The sequence below is a fragment of the Phalacrocorax aristotelis genome, chromosome 7 (genome assembly GCF_949628215.1).
Source record: "Phalacrocorax aristotelis chromosome 7, bGulAri2.1, whole genome shotgun sequence".
Classification (NCBI taxonomy): Eukaryota; Metazoa; Chordata; class Aves; order Suliformes; family Phalacrocoracidae; genus Phalacrocorax; species Phalacrocorax aristotelis.
In genome coordinates, this window is record NC_134282.1 from 609,863 (window position 1) to 633,606 (window position 23,744).

The 23,744-nt window shown below is 45.8% G+C and overlaps 1 long non-coding RNA gene across 1 annotated transcript; it reads right to left on the reverse strand.

Annotated features, from left to right (window-relative positions):
• Positions 1 to 479: 479 nt before the first annotated feature.
• LOC142059481 (uncharacterized) lies at positions 480 to 22,346 on the reverse strand. Its single transcript, XR_012661374.1, has 4 exons — positions 22,094 to 22,346; positions 21,486 to 21,732; positions 21,305 to 21,365; positions 480 to 994 (listed from the first exon to the last, which is right to left on the reverse strand). It is a non-coding gene; the product is annotated as an uncharacterized LOC142059481 (long non-coding RNA).
• Between the last annotated feature and the right edge of the window lie 1,398 nt (positions 22,347 to 23,744).

The window sequence follows — 23,744 nt, forward strand, 5'->3', positions numbered from 1 at the left end:
ACCAGCACCTTTAATTCTAGAATCGTGTCATGGTTTGTAAGTTGTACACTGAGGCTTTGCAGCAGCAGGTAGCTACTTCAGAGCTTCCCAGTGCCCTCAGCAGGCAACATTTAAGTTGCAAAGGATCAGGCTTGTAACAATTTTCCCCCCATATCCAAACATACAAACAAAAGCACACTACATCATCAACTCAGGGACTCGACAACGAGGTACATGAGTTCCTGAGAACAGGCTGGAGAACAAACCTGCTGTGCGCCCCCCCTCACTTTGCCGACAGCCGCAGCAGCGGCGTGTGTTAGCACCCACTCCCGAAGCACGGGCCCAGGTAAGCACAGGTCGCGTGCGAGAGCGTGCCCATCTGCTCCCGAGGGCTCGTCGTTGGCATCACTGTCCTACGCCGTGTCCTACCTTTCCAGAGGGGTCAGCACAGTCTGCCCGTGGGGCCAAGGACGGGGAGCGAGGCCATACGATACGCTGCTCCAAATGCCCGAGACGCAGCCACCGCGGTAAGTGGGAGAGGGAAGGTGAAACAAGCAAATCCTGCGCTCGGCCCTTGAGATGTGGGAGGCCCTTGGTGTGTCCTTGTAGTGGCAGGGTAGCTCACACCCAGTGGAGAGAGGGGACAATTCATTCCCTTCTGCCCGTCACCTCCTCAGGCGGCCTCTTTTACTGCCTGCAGATAAATACTTGGGTCGTGAGGCCTCCCACTGTCCTGGGCTGGAGGCACACAGTGACCGAACACATTTGGTTTTGTAACCCACTTGAGCCAGGCAGGAGAGCGCTGTTTCACGTTAAGGCAGTCCCAGCCCTATGAGCTTAGCATTAAAGAGGCACTTGCCTTCCACTCCAAGGAGAGGCAGCTCAGCTGGGGGTCTCGAGTCCAGACGTACACCCAACAAAGGAGCCCGGGTTTTTGCTAAGCACACTACTGCAAATGGAGAGACGGGACTTTCGGCAGCAGGTGGGAGCTGGGCGAGCTGGCATCTGTCCCCACCTGTAACAGAGACGTCGTTTTACGCTTCGAGTCAACACCGCTGAGCACCGGGACTGCGGCCGCCGGGGCCCGCCCAGCCCGGCGCCGCGGTGCGCTGCGGCCCCGGGCCGCTGAAGGGAGCTCCAGGCTCGGGGCTCGCCGCCGCCGCCCGCCCGCGCGCGCGCCGCCCGGGTGCGCGGGGCTGGCGCGTGCAGGGGGACAGCTGTGAAGCGTGAATCCGCTCCTTAACTTTGGGCTTGCAATAGGGCGGCTACAAACTCCTCGGGGAGCTTCCCACACCTGGAGGAAGCGTGAGGCTTATACGGCATCATGCACTTAACATAGCGTTTCCTGGGAACATCTTCCAGACACATTTTATTTTGGAGCCAAACAGTCATAGGTGTTAGAAAGTGCTTGTAGCCTAAGCTTGTCAACATAGACTCAATAAAACCCCAACCCCATTCCTCTCTTTTTGAAGTCTAAGATTTTAAAAACACTGCTATGCAACAAGTACACTGATGATTACAACAGAAACTTGAGTCTGAAATGAACTACATCGCTACTGATTTAACGTGAACCGCTTTGAAGGGGTGATGTATAACGCCTGAATATTTTTGAGTTAGAGCTGGCATCTGCTGAGTGGCGCGTTACCCTTTCGCACGAAAGCACAGGGCAGTTTGGGACACCTACAGCATCATCAGTGCAATCAGGGCCCGTTAGTGCAAAAACATGGCAACAGGTAAGCAGAACAGTTCGAGCAGAAACATCCACTGGACTCTTCTGGCCAGGAAAACAACACACACAAAAAGAGACCTAATTGGTTTGCAACAGCAGCGTGATTTAAAAAACAAGCAGCTAAAAACCCCAGGGAGCAGCATCTGCTATGTGTGGCAAGCACAGCCTCGTAATTTAAGCATCCCTGAGGTAAAAAAAAATCAAAACCTGTATAACAGCCAGAAAGGACCTCCATAGGCAGAGTCACAGTTGGGAAGGGCTGCTCCTGGGGCTGGGGACCAGGCGGGAGAGTAGTTCTCATTTTGTTTAAGTGTTTCTAGCAAGTGATGGAGCTATAGAAGGAGCTACTTTCCTGGTATGAGCAGTGGTACCCTTCCCAATTTTGCTGGCCCTCCTGAGGGAGCTCTGATTAGCCAGTTTTGTTCAGTCACTGCTGGAGTAAACTGTTTATTAATAAGTGAAGCCCCCTGTTTTCTACGTTCTCTTCCTAAAAATAATAATAAAAAAAAGTCCTTGGGCTTCTTTGGGGGGCTGGTTAGGAATAGGCGACCTTAAGGTACTTTTTGCACATTCTTTGTCTTAAAGAGGCTCATGAGTTGATAGTATTCTCATTATTCTTTTAATTCAAAGCAGTACCTATGGTGCGGAGAGCAGTAGGGACAAGCAGGCAGTCTCAGCAAGAGTGAGAAACGTCTGAGAGGAAGGAAATTCCCACCACCAGCCTGTCATGCCAAGCCTGTGCCTGCAGAGACGCAAAGGCTGTGGGTATGTCAGGCAACCCACGATTCACTTGTTTTTAATTACTGCAGACATTTACAGGAAAAGAGGGGCTTTGTTTTTCTTAAGGGCTGTTTACTCCAGCACTGGCTCCTCATCTGAGGAGCCTTGCTGCAGCTACGATGGAGATAACAGACAGTTTCTGGCCCAACTTTGAAAAAATCCCAGCCAACTCCATCCAAGTTGATGGCCTGCAGGCTTCTCAGCCACCCTTTAGGGAGAAGAAAATACTCCAATCAAATCTAATTAAAAACCCCTAAAATCAGATCCTGCACTTAATAAGACAGGGTTATCTGCTGCTAACCCTGGCTGACTGCTCTCCACGGGGCACAGGTAGAGGCAGCATCAGGAGGGAGGTGGGGAAAGAAAAAGCTCCTTTAGTTCACACTAGTGCAGCAGAGCTCATTATGTGCCCTGCTGCCTATTGCTGCGAGAGGTTAGAAATGCTTCTTTATTTCCCCTGCCCTAATGCACTCACTGCCTTCCCATTCTGTTTATTTTGTGCCACCAAAGCTGTAACAATCAGCCGTGTGAAGCATTATTCCCCAGCCTCCTTTCTGAGGTGAGCACGGTCCTGAAAACACGAGCAACTTCCAAAAAAAAAAAAAAAAAAAAAAAGAAAAAAAATCACTGCTACATCAATTTCTATTCAAATTGCTCGGCAGATTTCTCTAGTTCCTTTGCTGGAGACCAAGGTTCACTTCCAGCTCCCCAGCCTTCAATACCTAAGGACAGTGAGTGCTGGCACAAACCGAAACCTGGTGACCTTCCTTTGAGAATATTAAGTCTTGCTGGAGCTTCTGTGAGGTTAATCGATTCCACTCAGTCCTCTCTCATGAAATCCTCAAACAGGAAAGAATAAGGAAAGAAAAAGCCAAGGGAGATTTTCATGCAATCTTTATAGCTTGAAGATTTCTTCAGTTTTTAGTGGTATTTGTCTCAGTCTCACCTTCCTTGGAAAGCATGCTTCTAGGTATTCATGTTATTCCTTAAATAAAAAACCCTGAACACTGAACTGCGCCTTTAATTTGTCAAGAGCACCCAGTCTGTGCCACATTTAAAACACTATATAGCAAGGTAAAGTGCAACGTCACGTCAGTTATCAGAACCACTCAAGATGCTGGCTTACCTACACCTCCCAAAACTTCATGAGAAGAGATTCGCCTTGTGTAGCCTGGCACCCAAAAAGCATCGAGTGCAAGGAAGCTAAGCTAGTTCAAGTGGTTATAGTCAAATGGAGATTGAAGCATTAAACGCTGGCCGATTGAGCCATCCAGGCAACAATGCGCCTAATCAACTTGCCAAACCCTCTTTCCTCTTTGCCACAGTGGCCGACACCATTTCTGTTGAGTGGGCAGTCACAAAAGCAGCTTTGTTACCGAAAGGCCCAAACCCCGCATCGCTTTGCAGCGGCTGGAGCTCACTGGCAGCTCTGTATTTCTCTGTTCCCAATGGGAGCCGCAGACTGTCCTCCAGGCTCCCTGCACCATACCTGGGGCAGTGGTGGGCCTTGGTCTAATGTGAACATTTCACACGATGCAAAAGCAAACGCTGCTAAAACACCTAAGAGAGCAAAGCGTTAGCATCCCCTTAGCTCCCCTCTGGGTAAACTGGTCTCCAAAAGGCTGTCTGGTCTAGGGCACAGGGCACTGAGCTTATATTGACGTTTGGCATCACTTCAGGTTATGTGCAGTATTGGGCACCCGAGCGCTCGAGCTGTGTCCGCAGCACTGGCTGCAGCGGGGCTCAGGGCCAGCAAGGACCATTGGTGCCCTCGGGGCCCGGGCATATACAGAGCCATAAAACACACAAGGCATCATTAAAAACAACAGATCTGACCACAAGGGGTTTTCTGCTGCCAAAACATCCCGTCCCAATGTCTGTGCCTTGCCTTCTGTGATCAGTGTTGCCTTCGATTTGGACAGGATCACTCTGTCCTACAGGTCCCCAGCCAAACTGGCCAGCAGCATCAGCAGGAGAAGCCATGTGGGATAACTGGGCAAGCACTGCTGGCGCAGACCAGCTGTGTGCAGCGCTCAAATCCCAAAATACCAGTAAGAATACAAATAGTTCCATTTGGACATCTAGAAACCAGAACCAAAAAGCCATAGGAATATATTTAAATCAAGAAGTAATTTCTAAAATGCAGGGTGATCCCTAATTATTTGTCACTGTCCGTGAGGTTGCACTGATAGATGCAACTTCACCTCATCACCTTCAACTCTGAAATGCTACACAAATGTCACATTTCAAAATGTGAAATTTTGAGCACCACTCTTTCCATTCATTCAACCTAAAAATCTTCATTTTTCTTCTCTGTTACAGATACTGATAGAGCACGCTATATAATCTTTGGATTCATCTGTCCAACAATCATCTAACTAATTAATCATTGATAATTAAAATGACCTCCTTTTGCCTGATACCTGATCTCAGAAAGGTTCAGAAGAAACTTGACACGTTGTGTCGTATTCCAGCACAACCCACTACAGGTACGTTATCGTGTTGTGCCACATCTGGTTTCCAGAGAACAAGAACCACTGAGGAGCAAATTAAAGGAGCAACCGGTTGTACACATATTGGGTCTAACCAGTGCAAATACCTGGCAACATACAGGAGCAGGTGAGCGTCCAGTGTACTTGTAGGACCACCGTTAACTGGGACGCGTCTAAGCAGGGGCGGCATCCGGTAACACATTATCTGTGCAACCCCTGCTGCACTTAGGTGCTAGAATAACACCTTTGAGAAAAAACCTGACTAAAATCTCAGCTAAACTGACAAGAGGGAGAAGTATTCTTCACATTTTGCCTGCACAAGCACTGGGAGCCCATAGACATTGAGACCGAGGTGTGCAGACCACAAGGAAAACAAGCGAACGGGCTGTCCTGAACCTGCTGCGATTCCCTTGGGCAGCTCCTTCTCACATGGGTACCGCAGGCCTCCTCTGCGCCCTTCCTGGTCGCCGCGGGATGGAGGAGAACATCCCAGGCTCCCAGGTGCCTCAGATGAAACGTCACCAGGAGAAGCTCGGCTCTGCAACTGTGCCAAATGCTCCTGTTTGGGGGGAAACCATCGCCCCCAGGGCAAAACCGGAGCACTCGGCCCGTGTTGGCCTTTGCAGGGAGTTTCCTGCTCAGCAGTGTCGACCCGGAAAAGCAGTGCGCAGCCCTGACTTCGCCCTTTAAAGTCACTGAAAGACGACGATAGCCTTTACTTCTCTCTTCATGGGTATTTTGCCAATTTGGGGAGGAAAAGCATTTTGTGGGAACAACAGTGTCAGCTACAGCGTTGGAGCCCTACCCTTCTCACAGCAGTGCAACCGAGGAACATTTCCACTGAGCTGAGGGAAGCTGGCTGGTGAAAGCAGAAATCAACGTTTACATTTATTTTATGCTGAGGCTAAGCAGGAGCTTTTAAAAAAACATGAAATGCTAGTGAACCGAGGGGTTTAGGGGCAGAAAAGCTATGCAACTATAATAAGTTGTGGGTCTCCTCCCAACGGGATATTGGTTTTCAGTATATAATTAATAACAAGAAAACTGTATCCTGACTTTGGGGTCCGCATGAGCATCCTGGAACAAAAAGGGCCATAAATTAGCATCAATTATGTATTAAAGTTCCAATTAACCTGGCTGACACTGATATACTTTAACAAGGTACACTTAGATAAAAGAAGCAACTCTCTAATTACTTGGAACGGGACCTCCTGACCCATTCTGCTCTTTTATCCCAATGCTAACCTAATGAGGAAGGAAGTGAGAGGTAGGAAACTGTGCATAAGGCAAGGCTGTAGCACCACAAGATGCCCCTTGGGAAGTGCTTTTACCTTCTTAAAACTGCCAATTATTAATATTTTATTGCTGTCAGTGCCTTTTAACTGTTTTCAGAAGTGTTTTTGAGGCCAAAATTGCTAATGTTCATCTTAATGCGGGAATCTGCTGTCTAATGAAGGCCCTGGTCACCCATTCCTGCTCTGTAGCACACCATATACACAGTATTTGTGGTGATGGCACCCAGGGTTCCTGTACACAGATTTAAAGGGTGCTCCTTGAAGTGAAGTCTCTTAATATAGGCAAGAGAAACAAAACCACAATTAATTTTACACCTTAACCAGAAGAGTTGGTTTAAGTGCATTTTTCTCAGCACTAAAATTTTGTGCAAAGACCAAAGGCAAAAGGTAGACCTGCATGAAACCTGTGCTGCTAGTAGGTAGAGCTACAACAAGGTGGGGCATGAGGACTCAGCCAGGGAGGTATATACAGAACCTCTAATAAGGCACATAATTTTCTTTCTTGTTATGTTGGTTGAAATCAAATAACCCCGGATACCCAGGGGAATAAATCCACATGCACCTCCTGTCCCTTAAAAAAAAAAAAAAAAGATAGTTGCAGAGAGCGTACAGCCAGGCAGTCTGGTCTTACTCAGCTCTTCGGTGCTCAACCTTTCTACCCTAGATTGACCAACCAGACTTTGAGCAATTACACAAAGGGCAGAGGGCTGTTTTCTCTGGTGTTTGGTTTTTTTAAATCGCTGGAAAATGCTGTACTGTTGAATAACAGTTCTCCAGAGCAAGGCAATTCCTGTAATGAGGACTGTAGAAGAACTTGCCTCTGCAGAACAATCCTTTCTCAGTGCCAATCCTTTTTCTGTGTCATGTTATCAGCACTGTAAATATTTTTAAATTAATGATCATGCTGTCCCCTTCTTTATGGTTTTCCAGTACAATACACTTGGAGTCTTGGCTTTCACAGTTGATCTCCCACTACCCACAGTCTTTGACTTCTGTCCTCTGGGAGAAGAGGTGTTGGTGGAATCCATCAAAGGCACCTCCTAATTATAGTCAGAGTCTTCAAAACTCAGAGGGAAGCAAACTCGGCACTGGGATTTCAGCTGGATGACTCCTGTGGTGAGCGCTTTCCTGAGTCCTTGCTGTCAAAGGTTATCCTTCACGTAAGCCGTGTCACAGTTTAAACTTAAACATGTTGGGTCATGCTCTTCCCTAGATGGAATTTCACTGCAGAGGGAGGGAGATTTTTTTCTAGTGCTGCTGAAACGCACAGTGCTGGAAGGGAAGCTTAACAGCTCCCAGGCTCCGAATCGTGACTGCTTTCCCAAGCTAGGGCTGTCGGATGTGATGCGCTCCATTAGCAAAAGCAGTCAGCAGACAATTGCCCAAATTACAGCCTCTCCAGCAAGATTTTCAGTATTTCTTTGCTTTAGTTGGGAATTTTGTCTTTATCATTGTTGTGGCTTAGCCGCAGTCAGCAACCAAGTGCCATGCAGCCACTCGCTCAGTCCCCCCAACCCAGTGGGATGGGGAGAGAATTGGAAGAGCAAAAGTAAGAAAACTCGTCAGTTGAGATAAGGATGGTTTAATAATGAAAATAAACCAGTAATAGTAATAACAACAACAATAATATAATTAAAAGGAAAATAATGAGAGAGAAAGAGGCAAAACCTTGGGGGGAGGAAAAAACCAACCAAACAACAACAAGAAGTGATACAACCGCTCACCACCCACCAACCAACGCCGCCGGTCCCTGAGCCGCGATCGCTGCTTCCCCAGAGCAGCTCCCCCCAGTTAATACACTGTGCATGATGTCATATAATATGGAATATCCCTTTGGCCAGTTTGGATCAACTGTCCCAGCTGTGCCCCTTCCCCTCCCAGTTTCTCGTGCACCTGGCAGAGCATGGGAAGCTGGAAAAGTCCTTGATAGTGTAAGCACTACCCAGCAACAACTGAAAACATCAACATTATTCTCATACTAAATCTAAAACACAGCACTGTTCCAGCTACAGTGAAGAAAGTGAACTCCATCCTGTCTAAAACCATGACAATCATCTTCCTGATAACTTTGAGCTGCTCTGCCAAAGCCAGCCGAGAATGAAAACAGAATCGTAAAAGAAAAACATCTCTTTAGTTGCTAAAAGGGTCAGAGTCGGGTCACCTGCAAGATTTGAACAGTTCATCTATGTCCCGAGCTAATGCCGCCACATGCATTATTCTCCTCCCCTGCATACCCTGCATTTTCTGGACAAATATGTCTGGATCATTCAAATGGCTTGTGAAGATTGAAAGTGAACCTATACAATCAATTTTGGCCTTTTGTGACATCCCCAGTTACTTCAGTAAGCCCTTGTGGAAAAAGACACATCCATAGTTCATACATGATGCATACCCCTTGATCCATCTCCATTTAAACCAAGGTCTGGTTTAAACATCAGTGGGTATTGAATCAGACCGGCAGACTATTGTATACACACCATAGGGGACTCGCTCATAAGTCTCTTGTGGCAAACATGCTACTTATACAGTATCCCATTCAGATAAATGACCTACTTATTGGTTGCGCATTGTAAGCTAGTTTGACGAGAGCAATGTGATCCTTGCTGTTTTGCTTTGAGTAAACTTTAGCCTTTGGGTAAAAAAGGAGGAAAATTTGACATCCATGTAATAGAGGATAGCCATATACTTTCAGAGTGGGATTTTCAAAATCCCTGGCCTGACATCAAACATTGCTAGCACAACAGTGAGCTCTTAAAGAAAAAAGAAATCCTGCCCAAGGTATACTGATTCATAAAGTGCTTTGTTGGGAAGCACTTGTGGGCTTTGCAAAGCAACACAGCTGCCAGAAAACGAGAAGCAAAGCTAGGAGCACACATCCTCACCTCTGTCCAAACACCCGTCTTACCATTACCAGAGCTGTATCGCTCCCACTGCGCACCATCTCAGTGCACCCTTTAGCTCCACACATATGCCATTACCACTCCATTTTGTCAACCCCATCAATAAGAGTGAAATGCTTCCCTTATCAACTGCTCGGTGTTTCCAGAAGACGACTACGTACAGAAGGGTTGTGAAGAGTTGTAACGAAAGCCTGCAGGCAGAGTTGGGTGGTAACTTGTAGCACACAGCAGCTCAGTGTCTGTACGTGTGCAGTGTTGATGCTATGCATACAATGACTCGTGAAAAGTAACTACAGAAAGGAGGAAGCAAGCCCTGGTACTCACAGGAACATGGTCACTATAAATATCCAGGTGGCTTTATTCTCTATCACACTGGTTAGAAATGGACCAAGGACCTGGGGAAATATGACAATTACTTGGTACTGCTCAGCTGCAGGTACACAGAAAGATTAAGAAATGTTATCATTTCTATTTCTTACCATTTGAAATTAAAAAGGCCACTTTCTACTGGAATATCACTAATGTGAAAAGAAGGTAAATTACAGGACTTCCACTTTTTTGCCAGTTTACACTGCTGATGAAATAAATCCAACATCATCCTTGTAAGACTTTGCTTAGAAGTGAACAGGTGTGAAATCCACCACAGCATATTCAAAGAAAAACATTGTTTAAAAAATGGCATGGAGGGGAAAAAGAGTGAGTGTCCTCCTTGAGATCTTATTGCTTTTCCTTCCAGCTTTACCCTTCCATCATTTTATTCAAAGCAAGGTATCACCAAACCCCAGGAAGAGCTATCCTTATCACCTGGGGCTATCGTGGTGCCCATGCCTCTGCACGGTATAAATACACAGACACCCCGGTTCCCAATTCAGGTGACTCTGTCCGATGGTGAGCAGTATGTGAAAGCCCTTCAGAGCTCTTCAGCGAGCCAAGTGTGGCAGTTTACTCGATCTTTTGTAACTCCTCTGATTCTGCCTTGTTCAAAGCAAAGCTTTTTCTTTTTCTCCTCCTTAATTCCCCCCATTCCCTCTTTTAGAGGAATGAGAGAAAATTTAAGTGCCCTGCTTTGACACTCAGCTTGCTGCATGCGTGCCGTCAGACGGCTGCCTCCCCAGATCTCCACTGCATTGTCCATGCGTTCCTCTTGTGCCAAGACAAAATTTATAAATAGATTTGCCCAGTCAGTAAGCCTTTTCTCGATAGAAAGACAGGGATTCAGGCAAAAAGAGGATTATTGATAACATGCAATATCTTTATTGCAGAGACTGCTACTGCTACTATAGTTAAGGACCTGTCAGCATTTCCATTGTAAGATTTATTTTTTTTTCGTGCAAGGATTTAACTCGGCAGTAAAAATTTAAATGTACTTGAGGCTGGACTTTTTCTTGCAAGAATTCAGCAAGGGAGTTAGAGACAGGGCTCTGTCCTCTGCCCCTTCCTAATTAACAATCAATTCAGTGAATTTTAGGGCTTCTCACGTGAACGTACCTCTACTGGTTTTTGAACAGTGAGGAGTAATCCCTGACCCAGCATCAAGTAGCATAGAGCAACGAGCATAGGACAAACATACAGGCCCAAGTCCTGCTCTTAGTACTGGTGCTTGAATAATACCTGGCCAATACAGGAATACATAGTTTTGGCTAACAACCACATTTTCCTCTACCAAAAAAAACAGCTGAGGGAGATGCTAGAAGTCAAAATCATTTCAAAATCACGCCATTTAGGTAGTTAATTTTCCTTGCAATGCATGCTGGTAGGACAGAGCAACCTGCCAACTGATTAATATATCTTGGGAGTCACCAGCCCCTCCTTTTTCCCCCCTTAAAGTCTGCATCTCTCTGTTCAGCCTCTGGCAAATTGCTTAATTTCTGTTCTGCCTCAATTTTAGCATTCAGCATGGAAAATGATAAAACTCACGCAAATGGTTCTGCACACAGAATTCATTCTGGGGCAGCTCAAGCACTTTCTGGCATGAAAAAATCCGGCTCCCTTTGACTTCAGCAGTAATTAGCCTGAGTGCAGAGCCATGGATTGTTCTTACCGAGTTGCTGGCATCTGTAGACTTGTGTAACTTCAGGGAGTCTCTGTAGTCTTGAGGACAGGACTGCTAAAATACCCCAGTGGGGAATACAGGAGCTTCATCAAAATAAGGCCATCTTTGCTTTCAGTGCTCACAAACACATGAAAGTAGTGCTGTGTCTTCCGACAAATTTCCTCCTCTTCAGGTTTTAAGGAGAAGGGAGAAAAGGGCATTTTGGTTTAGCCCCAGTTGGCAACTAAGCACCACGCAGCCACTCGCTCACTCTGCCTCCCCCGCCCCCAGCTGGGATGGGGGAGAGAATCAGAAAAGCAGAGAAAGCTCCTGGGTTGAGATAAAGACCGTTTAACAGGGAAAGCAAAAGCCGCATATGAGCAAAGCAAAACAAGGAACTCATTCCCTCCTTCCCACGGGCAGGAGGTGCTCAGCCATCCCCAGGAGAGCAGGGCTCCATCACACCCAACGGCGATTTGGGAAGGCAAACGCCATCACTCCCAACGTCCCCCCTTCCTCCTTCTTCCCCCAGCTTTATATACTGAGCATGACGTCACATGCTATGGAATATCCCTTGGGTCAGTTGGGGTCAGCTTCTTGTGCAGCCGGCAGAGCACGGGGAGCTGAAAGGTCCTTGACCAGCGTAAGCACTGCTCAGCAACAACTAAAACATCTCCGCATTATCAGCCCTGTTTTTAGCACAAATCCAAAACACAGCCCAATACTAGCTACCGTGAAGAAAATTAACTCTATCCCAGCTGAAACCAGGACAATGGGTTTCATGGTTTTGCCATATTTTGTGCGAAGAAATAAGAAAGGTACATTGAAATACACCCACTGATTTTGATAAGATTTCTGAAAAAAAGTGTGTTAAATTGAGGGCTGGAGGGGTGGACAGAGGAATGGTAGATTCATTTCCCTCTGCCGTGCCTCTCAGTGGGATGCTGCATGACTTTTACAGACAACTGACATAGCAGAACATTTTGCTTTCAGGATCTGAATAGCTTTTCTCTCTCAGCTTGAAGTCAAAACCTTAATACTAGGAGAACATGGGCCTTTTTTTGGGGTGCTTCAAGCCCAGTGTAAGTTACATAAAGTCCTTTACACACATGGTACAAAACGTTCTTTGGCTTGTATCTCTCAACATTTGTCTTTGTGGTCAACATAGTAGTATCTTTTGTGTGCTGAACCCTACAAAAGAATAATACTCCTCTGTTTTGTCTGTTGACAAGATCTTCAAATCCTACTGCCCCTCTGACACATAATCGAAATTTAAAACAGTACATTTCTGTCTACTTTTATTTTTATGATATGAGGATTTAGCTAAGATTTGGACACCATGGAAACTAGACACAGGACATGATCCTGCTCTATCTAAATATATCCTCCAACTTTCAATCACACTTGCCTCTTTTATATTTCATGAAAACTGCTCTTTAGTTTCCTCCATCTGTGCAACTTTTTTGGCCAGCAAGATCACCTTGCACCCATCCCTTAGCTTTCATCACCAGCCATTACCACTTCAAGAGAGATCACATGCATGAATGCAGAGGAGGCAATTCAAGAAAGCAGGCACTTACAAAACTTTGATGTAACATCATTAGGGTAATTCTCAAAGAAGTTAAATGTTAAACAGAAAGCAACTTTCAACCTCCTGACTAAGTGCTAAATGAAGCTTTAATGAAGAAAAGCTTTTTCTGTGTGCCTTAAGAATGGACTGTCCATTGCTTAAGCCGTCATCTCCACCATAGATCTTTGATACTTATTACTGTCTTCGGACATTAGTTTTTGTGGCTTGTTAAAGCTCGCAATCATAAAACTCATTTACGTTTATCTACAGGGCTAGGACATTACCACTAATTTTTAAGCCACCAAACTCTCCCTTGGTTATAGCTCACACAAATCCTGCTTGAATAAAGGCGATGGGAGGGACAAGTCTGAAATGCAATGTGATGAAACGAGATTTCCCACTTCAGTGTGGATTCAGATACCTGCATGTCTGGAGGCAGAAAAGCTACATGTGTCTCTTAAAACCAGCTTCATGGGCTGATGTGGATTTTTCTAGGACTGTGAAAACAGGACAAAATTGAAGCCAGAGTTAAGAACCTTAATGTGGTTACCAGGTAGGACAGGTAAAAGTGTGCATGCAAAACACACACAATGCTCAGCATGGAAGATGGGGCTGCCTTTCCTTTCTACTCTACCAGAGGCGGCAAAGAGCCCTAGGAAGGCCAAAAAAATTCCCGTCCAGACAAACAAAAGTCAGTATTTATGCCCACTATGGGTCAACTGCCTATTTTTAAACAGCTTGTTTTAAGTGCCAACATGGGTTATTTTGCCTGCACAAGACAACTGAGCTGATGGCTGAACAAAGCCGGCAAGACATTCGGGAGGAGTTGGAACAAATGTCTTGAATTTTTGAACCTGTCTGTTTTGCCAGCGACCCATACAGTGAGCGGCTGTGTCAGCTAATCGCTTAGCTAGCCACTGCTGACAGACGGATACCTTGCAGTGACATCTGATGGAGCTGTTAAAGCACCAACCTTTCCGGGGCTCGCATGCTTCCAGAGCTGCGGGTTGTGCCTGCGCGCGTTGTGAGCGCGTGGCGGCTGTGCACGGAGGTACGGCACAGCCGTAACAAGGCCTCTGCAGCACACGTGCAAACTCAGAAGCATTCAGATGAAATCCTTAAGGAGAAGGCGTTTGTGTTTACTTGGGCATTTTTATTTTAATCCAGTGATGATAATTAACTGATTAATAATATCACAGTCATCAAAAGCGATAGCGTGTTTTCAAGGAACATACAACAACAGCTAGCAGCTTTTATGGCTTTAATTGTAAAAGCAAATAATTACATCCTTTTCAAGGCTTGAAAAGAATTGCTTTCAACTGTAAACAGAAACTACTGAAAAGAAAATTCTCTGACACAATACCCATTTTAAATAGCCGCTTTTCCCAAAAAAAGCTTCTAACAGCTGTGTTTCAGGTGCATATTTAGGGTCTAATTACAGATACGGACAGTACCCAGACAATCAGATGATGCTCTGCTCATCATCAGGGTATCTTTAGCCATGGATGGATTTGGCCCATGTCATGTTTTTTTTTTTTTGATCCCTGCAGGGCTGCACGTGAAATGATGACCACACTGGGAGGAGTGCAGACAACCACTCGACTGAGACAGCTCCTCTGTCATTACTCTACAAGCTACTGCAATGGCCGACTTGTTTCTCTTCTTCCCAGTTCCCCTCCCAGCACCTGACAAATCTCACATTCTCTGTGGGTCATGAAACAGGAGCTCATTGCAAATTCTGCATGCAAACCGTAGAGGAAGGCAAAGCATGAATGCGGCTCTGTCATTTGCCACACGACCCTTTTAGATTCTGATGGAATTTGGTGCCTGTGACTGATCTAGCTCTAAGCTGCACAAGTATAACACAGACGGGTCACCAAGGCCCATCTAGCAAGCCAACCTAATTACGTATACCTTCCAGCTGACACGCTCAGTCAGCAGGGTTTGTATATCAGCTTTCTGCTACCCTGACTTCCCCAGGGTCTGACCCAGTCCCCCCAAAGTGGCAACAGAACTACTGGATTCAAGCGGACTAGAGTTGGGTGGAGCTTTACAAACAAGTGATAAAGCACTCAGGAAACAAAGTTTGGTCTCAAAACACAAGTGCTCTAACCGTCCAGTTTTTGATGCTTACACAGGAACATGCTTGCCAACCTGCATGTGAGGTATGAAGTGTATGTGGGGTATGGAACTAGACCAAAAGTCCTTTTCATACCAGCAATCTTAAGCACTCAGCACTGAGCATTGTTGCTTTGAATGTTTCCAGCTCCCGGAGCAATTTCAGGCAGACCTGCTGACAAAAGAATAATTTTATCAGCATATGGCTGATCACAGCATCCAATTCCACCAGTATGAAATGGCCCCGTAGCGCACACTAGCATTTCTGCGTACAAGTGGAACAGATGCTGTAGAGATCAATGTAATAACAGTTTAATTAATTTTAGTGTCAAAGTCAAATGCTTCCTTATTTCCAGTTGACATCCTTAATTTCATCGTTGGCTCTATAAATTTTGAAAACAGGAGGAGAAATTTTATTCCAGAGTTAAATACTTCAGAAAGGCCTGATGAAACGCAAGAGAAGCACTTCTCCATTTTTGTAATCTTCATGATCTAGAACTCATAATATTGTCCATTTCTCACACATTGTTACAAGGGTTTTCCAGGTACAGTTTAATTTTTACTAAGCAGACCCCTTCATCTCTTACTGCAAGTAGGTCTCTTGTATAAATCCATAGTAGCATCGTGGAGCTCCAACTCCAGAACAAGATCCCATTGCAGATGACATACTGGGCCAGGAGTCCAGAAACCTGACTCATGTCCTCACTCTGCAAGTCATGGTTTTGTCACGAGAAGGTACACCCATTGGACCTCCTGGAAACTGATCTACCACTAAAAAAAATCCACCTTATTATATTAGTGAGATCTCACATCCCACAGCACCGAATAAATGATCTGATCTGCACTGTACAGCTCCTATCCCAAAATGCTAATGGTGTTCAGCACATGAGCTGGAGGGTTGGAGAAGGGGGGGAAGCTTATGGCCTTGGACAAGTAATTTTATATTTCAGGTGACCCATAGCACCAAGCTCTATCTGCGTATTACACTAGTGGAAAGGCAGCGTGTCCGGCATCTCCCATTAGAGCCCTGCTCTCCAGCTCCAGGGAGCAGATGGGGAAAACCAGCACAATAAACTCAAATATATTCAATGAGCAAATATTGCACCCTGACTTCTGGTCAAGGGAAGTGAAGTTCAGCAGCCTATTGGAAAAACGCTTCTAGGCGAGATTGACATAGTTGTGGTCTGTGTGGCATTTGGATAATCACAACAGCGAGAAGAAGCAGAGGGTGGCGAGTGACCACTTGCTGCACCAAGTGTTATTATGCTGAAGCGTGTTCAGCAAATGTTTATTCCCCAGGCAGGAACTACTGGTGCCTGTAGCGGTCACTTAGGCCTGAAACCCAAGACTGCAGCGATTTCATCTGAATGCATTTGCAGAGCACTGGGTGACATTCACCAACACAGGCAGCTTCTCATGTTTCAGCAGGACCTAATCTACCATCCTCCCGCATCTATCACTTCCAATGACCCAAACTAAAGAGCATCGTGCACACCCCGCCTGCTCTGACACTCAGTGGGGTATCACCTCACAATTAGGACTCTTCAACCCAATGCATTTCATTAGCAAGAGGAGCCGGTGACCAGGACTCTGCACACGTTGTCAAGGAGTGCCCAGATCGCAGCAGGCACCCCCCCCAGAACCCCCACAGCCCTCCAACAGCCTCCTCCCATCCTGAGACAAAGACAGGTTGAGGGGAGAAGTGATGGGGGATGGGAAGGAGGGAACCCTTTACAATGCTTAAGCAAACACGTTTGGAATGAGGCTTGGGTTACTACACATGTCAAAGGGTTTTTTTTCCTCCTCCCCCTCATCATCATGTTGGCAAACTGTTGACGACCACAGGCATGGAGGCCTCTCAACAGGGGACCAGCAGAGACCAGAGGCAAAAGGATAGGGGGTTCGTTGTGCAAAGGAGAGGAACTAAAAAGGCACATCCTCTGGGTGCTTTTGTTTGAGGGCTATGCTTGACTAGCAAATCCTGTTGCACTAAGATTGCAGGCTGCAGATATCCTAACAAAAACAAAACCAGAGTACTGCCTGTACATCCAAATGATTTCAGGGAAGAGCTGTTAACAGCAGGATGACAAACACCACGGTCCTTGAGCTTATGTGTGCAAATCTGAAACAACTCCTTGCATTAGGCTATCACACATTAAAATCCCACAAATCAAACACAGCAATACCAAGTGCTTGTATAGCATGTTTTACCTGCAGCTCTTGGAGCGATTACAAAGAGAAACGAAGAAGAAAGGCTCATTACTACCGTTTCACAGATAAGGAAACTGTGGCACAGAAAGGAAGTGATTTGTCCTGCAGCCCAGTGGAGGAACAGGGCAGTCAAGTCAAGCCTCTTAAGCCCCAGTCCGATGCCCTCTCCCCTGAACCATTGTAGCTGACTCTGACCCTGCAGGAACTTCACATTTGTCATTATGCTTTACACCTTGATCATGAGGCTGGGTGTCTTCAAAGCATTGCCCTCAGCTCCTTGGCCAGGAGAGGAAAAAGCTCCCATGTACCTAATCAAATATAATTGCCATTCCTGGAGAAAAGAGATTCCTTCTCAACTCCTCTGGATGATAATTCACCCTGCGTTCAGGTGTAAATGTAATGCTATATGTAAGCCAAGATAAAAGTAACTCCTCTGGCCACTTTTAACTCAACATCCCTTATGCAGTAAATTTCATACATAGCTATTGAAATATCACCAGGAATTGGCTGTAATTTTGTTGTCTATTAGTACAATTTCATATAGCAGTTTTAGAGTGTTCTTACTAAAATGTCGGCTCCGGGGAAAGCTTGTTTAACAATAAAAGCCTTTCACCTTTAAACACACAGGTAGCAGAGGATTAGTTTAACTATTGAACTGCAACTAGGGCACCAGTTTCCAAGAAGGCACTGGCCCAGCACCAATCCTGCGTCCTTCAGGGCTTAGGCACAGCACTTCTATCTGCTACAGCTGCAGTTATATTGCATGGGAACAGCAAAATAGCCAGGACAGGAATATGGGTCAAAATCAGCACTTAAAAGTTAACCTGGAAAACAGTATATCACCGGTGGGGATTGCAGAGCAGGAGCAGAGCGTGCTTGGAAAGAGGGACGCTGCTTAACAAGTCATCTGCAGAGTGTCGCTCCCACAGTAAGTGGTGCGGGCTTAGGATGCACACATGAACACAATCTCATGAGACAGACAAGAGCATCCTGGGGGGCAGATGGCAGGTTTCTTCCCTGGGTTGCTGCTAAAGGGTCATCACTGTAGCCAAGTCAGACAGTTAAATTATCAGACACAAACAGTCAACAAACAGGGCCAGGGAAGAAAGGACGTTTTCCTTTAGGTGTCTTGTGTAAACTTGCAGCCTGCTATGAGCTAAAGGTGGACATAGTTGACTTGTAATCCAGGCCAAAAGCAGAAAATCGCAGGATTGAAAGTGGGTGGTCAGATCATTTGAGTTGCAGGGGAAAAAAACCCCACGATATCTGCTCACAGACGACAAGCAGTTTTGCAGGGAACAAAGAAATCTCTCTCAGACAAAATTGGTCTGCCAGGAACTGAGCCCATCTAGCTCCCCACCTCCCCACCACCCTCCCCATATCTTCCCCTCTAAAAGGATCTTTTCTGGGATTCAGGGAATGCGTGTTTATAAAATAGTTCCATTCAATTAGGGCACAGAGTACAGCAGCTTTATATCAGAGGCAACCCAGAGCGAGAGCTCTGTGGAAGTGCAGGTACACGGTAATGATGACAACCCTGCACTGGTTGTAGTGTCATCACCTCTTATTCTTAATCAAAAGGCTTCCGATCCCTTCTCGACGTGTGCACTCGGAAATGAAGGGACTGCTGGAGAATCATTTGAATGTGGCAGCCCTAGATAATGATGAAACGAATAAAAGGCTCACTTTTTTGTTTAGGTTTGAGGAAGAATTCAGGATTCCTCTCGTGAAAAGGCAGCAGTTTAATAGCAGCAAGGCAGAAGGGCTTCTCGTTATCCACAGAGGCTGCTGTCGGTGCAGCGCTAATGGCCACAGCACGGGCTTCCCCAGAAAGCTCCCCGTGCTGCGGCGCCCCGAGGCAGCTGCGCGCCAGCGGGGTGAAAGGAGGCCACTTCAAGAGAGACTGGGAAAAGGCGCTGGGCTCGAATGTATGGGCTTTCCTTTGTGGAAAGGGCAGAGGGCAGTTTTTCTCGGCTGCGCTGGGTGATGCAAGCCACGCAACCCCACGGCTGGCTGGGCAGGGTGGGTTGGTGCCTCTGCCCCAGCTTCTTTATCCCCCGCTGGGGCAGCAGCTGCGTAAGCAAATGCGATGCACATGCAGCCGAAAGACCAAGGCTGCGTAAATGAACTGTGAGGCAGGAATCACTTCCATGGCATAAGGGCCTTGGGCAGGCACATAACACCACCAAGCCTGGAAACAGCCCACAGATAAGCTGTATCTTCCCACACGTGCCCTGCAAGGCTGATTTTGATACTGGATTTGGGTGAAGGGAACAGAAAGCAGCTGAGCACTCTGCTTTTCCCTCTAGCTTCTACGAACCTTTCAGCACACACTTATTACTATCTCTTGCCATATGGTTTTGCAGTGTCTTTTGTGTACCCCAGGAACCAGCCGGTGTAGCTCATCGGGCCTTTTGTCGGAGGATGCTCACGAGCTGTGCTGCATCGCAGACTGGATACCTGCTGGTCCCGCTCAGGGAATACCAGTGCCGTGCCAGGCAAGGACAATAGTAAAGGCTTTTTGTTTGGTTGGTTTAAAAGGGCAGTATGTCAGATAAGGAAGTTGAGTAACAGAGGCTTTTTCAGTGACTTACAAACCCACAGAAATATTTTTTTGCTTCTATTTCATTATTGGCCGCTTTGATCAAAAGTAAAGTTTTCACCAAAAAAATTCCTGACCTTTGCAAAATTGCAACTATCTCTAGCAGTTTGCCCAGCCCTTCTCAGGCATTCATTTATCTATACCAGAGCGAAACACACATACAAAAAATATCTGCAAAACAATTTCTGTTTAATGCCTAAGTTACTCTATTCACTGCAGTAACATTTGCCCCAAATGCAGAGCTAGCAAGGTCAATAGTTCCACTTTTTGTGCTTCAGCTACATTAATATAACAGTTTGCCGTTCCTCTCGTATTAGTACATACATTCAAAGCTTCATAAGGTATCACGACAGCCTGATCTCTGACACGCAAGATATGTTAACAACAGCTTTCTCCATTCAGAAAGCCAGCAAGAAACAGAAGTCAGACCTTTCAATGTATGTTAAGTAACAAATATAAGATCTCCGTGACATCCTGCATGATGAAACACCTTACAGCAGGTTAGAAAAGGAAGTGTGCGGGATCAATAGATTTCTTCTCACAGTTACATAGCTGCATACATCACCACTTTTAACTTCACCATCTTCAATCCAGCCCACTGTGTCCACAAGTAATATCATAGGGACAAGGCTATAGAAAAAGCCAAAGACATTATAAACGAACAATGTGGTTATTCAGCGCACACATCTAGGGTTAGGGCAGAGTGACCAGTGATATAAAAAACCCAGAACACTGACAAGATTTCACTGGGTAGCAATCCCTGTTAGGATGAACACCTAATAAGAAAAACGCAGCCGATAAAATGCGCTTACAGAGAGTGCACAACAAGCACAGTCAAGCACAAATACTGAACAGGTACGTACAAGGTTTCAGGGCTGGCTCCCCCCTTCACAAAACCATGGTGAAGCAGGTTGTTGCTCTGCAGCCCACGTAGGGCCACACTGGCGCAGACACCCCTCCCTGCAGCGGGTGGATGTGCCCTCAAGGAAGATACAGCCCATGGAGAGCCCACGCAGGAGCGGGCGTTTCAGCAGGACCTGTGGCCCAAGGGGGACCCATGCTGGAGCAGCCAATGCCCCAGGGACACGCCGGGACATGCAGCTCTTGAAGAGGTGCAGCCCGTGGGAAAGGACCTGCACTGGAGCAGTTTCTGAAGGACTGTGTCCTGTGGAAGGGACTCTGTGCTGCAGCAGGTGAAAAGTGCAGGGAAGGGGTGGCAGGGACAAAGTGTTACAAACTGACCACAAGCCCCCCAAATCTCTTGTGCCACTCGTGGGGGAAGGGGGTGGAAGAGTCAGGAACAAGGGAGTGAAGTTGAGCCTGGGAAGAAGGGGTGGGGAAGGTGTTTTTATTTCTCATTACCCTCCTCTATTTTTAAATTGGTATTAAATTAAAGTAATTTTCCCCCAAAATTAATTTTTTCTGTTTTGTTAGTGATGCTGATCGTTAATCAGTCTCCCTGTCTTTATCTCAACACATAAGCTTTTATATATCATTTTCTCCCCCTGCCCTGTTAAGGAAGAAAAGCAAGAAAGCAGCTTGATGGGCATCTAGTAGACAGCCAAAGTTATCCACCAGAAGAGCATTGCCTCCTACCTGATAAAGAGCAAAACAAACATCCACAGATCTCTAGAAAGGCTTCACCCCAGAAATTTGCCTGAAACCAACAGAAGTAAAAACATTGTCAAAAAAGGAAGAACAAATTAGAATTCACATAGCAACTACATTTTTAACTGCAGGCCTAGTGAATTGAATCATCCCATACAATAATTCTTACCTAAGTTCTTTTTTTGTCCCAAATTACTCCTACATGCTTACTCCTGACAAAAACACCTCCTTCTTCTTTTCCTCCTTTTATAGCCTCGCCAAAAAGCAGAAAGTTACCTCACCTCTGGGTTAACAAGACCAACACCCTCTTTTTCCATCGGTCTGCTTCTTCCTCAGTTGTTTTCAATGGAGCAATTAAAAGGCTCAACCAGCTCAAGATGTTCTTCATCTGATTTGCAGGTAGCATGGTGAAATACCTAGCAAGGAACCACCAGATGAATGTACGCGTGAACTTCAATCAACACAAATCCCATAGAAAACATTTTTGTCTTGGATTATAATAACTGTTCTGGGTTGAGCTGAGACCCATTCTTAATCATTTTAAGCTTTATCAGTCATAAAAGTGTCCATATAAACTTCTGTGTGAGTTTTATGAAACCAGCCTATGATCTCATAATAAATCTCGTAGGAACTAGTTGAGAATCAGCCCTGATTAGGGACATAGGAAAGGTTAGTAAATACAAGACACAAGAAAATAGACTAAATTTTTGCTGTGCTTTAGTTATTAGATGGTCAGTTGAAGAAAAGCTGTGTTGACAAAGGCCATTTTAACCTTACCTGGGCAAAGGTACATTTTCCTATTGCAAGCACGTTAATGCCAGTAAGGTCAGATAACATGAGAGTACGCTTCTCTGAAGTGTGATGAAATCCTTCGCTCACAAAGTTGCTGTGTGGATGTATACTCTAACCAGGGTAAACGAGCACTTCAGTTAGCTATAAATTAACTGTAGACAGTTAAGCACCCTGCTCAGCTGTAATCCCCTGTTTGTATTAATATATTGTTCCAGATAAATGTGCCATTTTGGGTGCTAATGAGTAAAATGCCATGTATTTTACTTAGACTGAATAAACACCTTGTAATTAGTACTAACCCACCTCACAGCAACACTGTGGTCTACAAATGCCAGTAGCTATCGCTGGTTGATAAAGGCTGGGCACGTTCTGGCCACAAAACAGGAGCTTTACAGCACAGTCCTTACACTTACTTTGGAGAAAGCCTGTTGTCATCACCAGCCTCTCACGCAAAGGATGCTCCATGGAGGCTCTACTGGAGCCTGCTGGGACCCCTGGGGAACGGAGCAATGGAAAAAATAAGTCTTTCTCAGGAAGCCTAAAATTGACCAACAAATTACGTTTCTGAAGTATTGAAACTGCAAATTTGGGTGGAATTCAGCAAATTATGCAAGCTTAAAAAATATCAGTGTGTCAAAACATCAAATTTATGTAATGTCATGTTCTACTTCAGAGAATTCCAGTGTGTCTTCTCTATACACAAAATATTTCAAGGCGAAGTACTTAGGGATTTAGAAACCACAAGCCATGGCAACCCGCAGGAACAGAGAGTGGCAGCGCTCCCCGGGCAGCTGCAGAGCTGAGCCGTGCCAGCTCCTTGCAGGTGTTTCCCACAAGGTGTTAACCCTAACGTTCAGCAACAGCATTTAAATGTCACTGCTCATCAGCACAGCAAAGCAGCAGCTGGGCTGGTTAGAAAATAGATGTATTTTAAGTGCACTGTCCGCCTTTGTTCTGTCCAGGGAAGAGATTAGATGTGGACCTGTAGCTAGACATTGCTTACACCTCACAGCAGCCTTTCCCTGGGAGCCATTCTTGGATTTCCATTATTTCTCTGTGGGTGTAGGAACAACACTCTGTAGAGGGTCTCGTGCTTTGTAACCTGAATGGGCACAGCTGACACAGAAAGGTGAGTTTCAGAGTACTTCACAGCAGTGGTAGAAAACATATTGCACTTCTGTTTGGTTTGGTTTAGATGACATCATCTGTGTTCATGGATATAGGAAAAAACCCGAGGGTAACGGGGTGGAAAGAAAAGTCTGTTCCAAGTATTATGTACCTGGGATCAGCTCACTTACAGCAGGCCTAAACTTGGTCCAGAGAATCAAACGACAATGTGTAAACATAGATTAAACAGGCCCTCTTCAGTGAGGGAGCATCTGTAACCATGTCACAACAAAATTGTTGATGATGGACTCAAAACAAGGTAATTTTGTCACCTTCGTTTTCTACCCGTTCAGGCAGGAAACAGGAACGCTGCAGGGCTGTGGTGTAGCGGCTGAGCCTGAGGAAACCTCAGCTGCCCCGTATGGGCTGGGAAATCCAAGGCTTGAAGCATTTTCCAAAGAGGCTGAAGGAATGACAAAATGTGCCGCGTTCTTGTCAGCAGAAGGTGCGTAGCTGTGCTCTGGGGCCT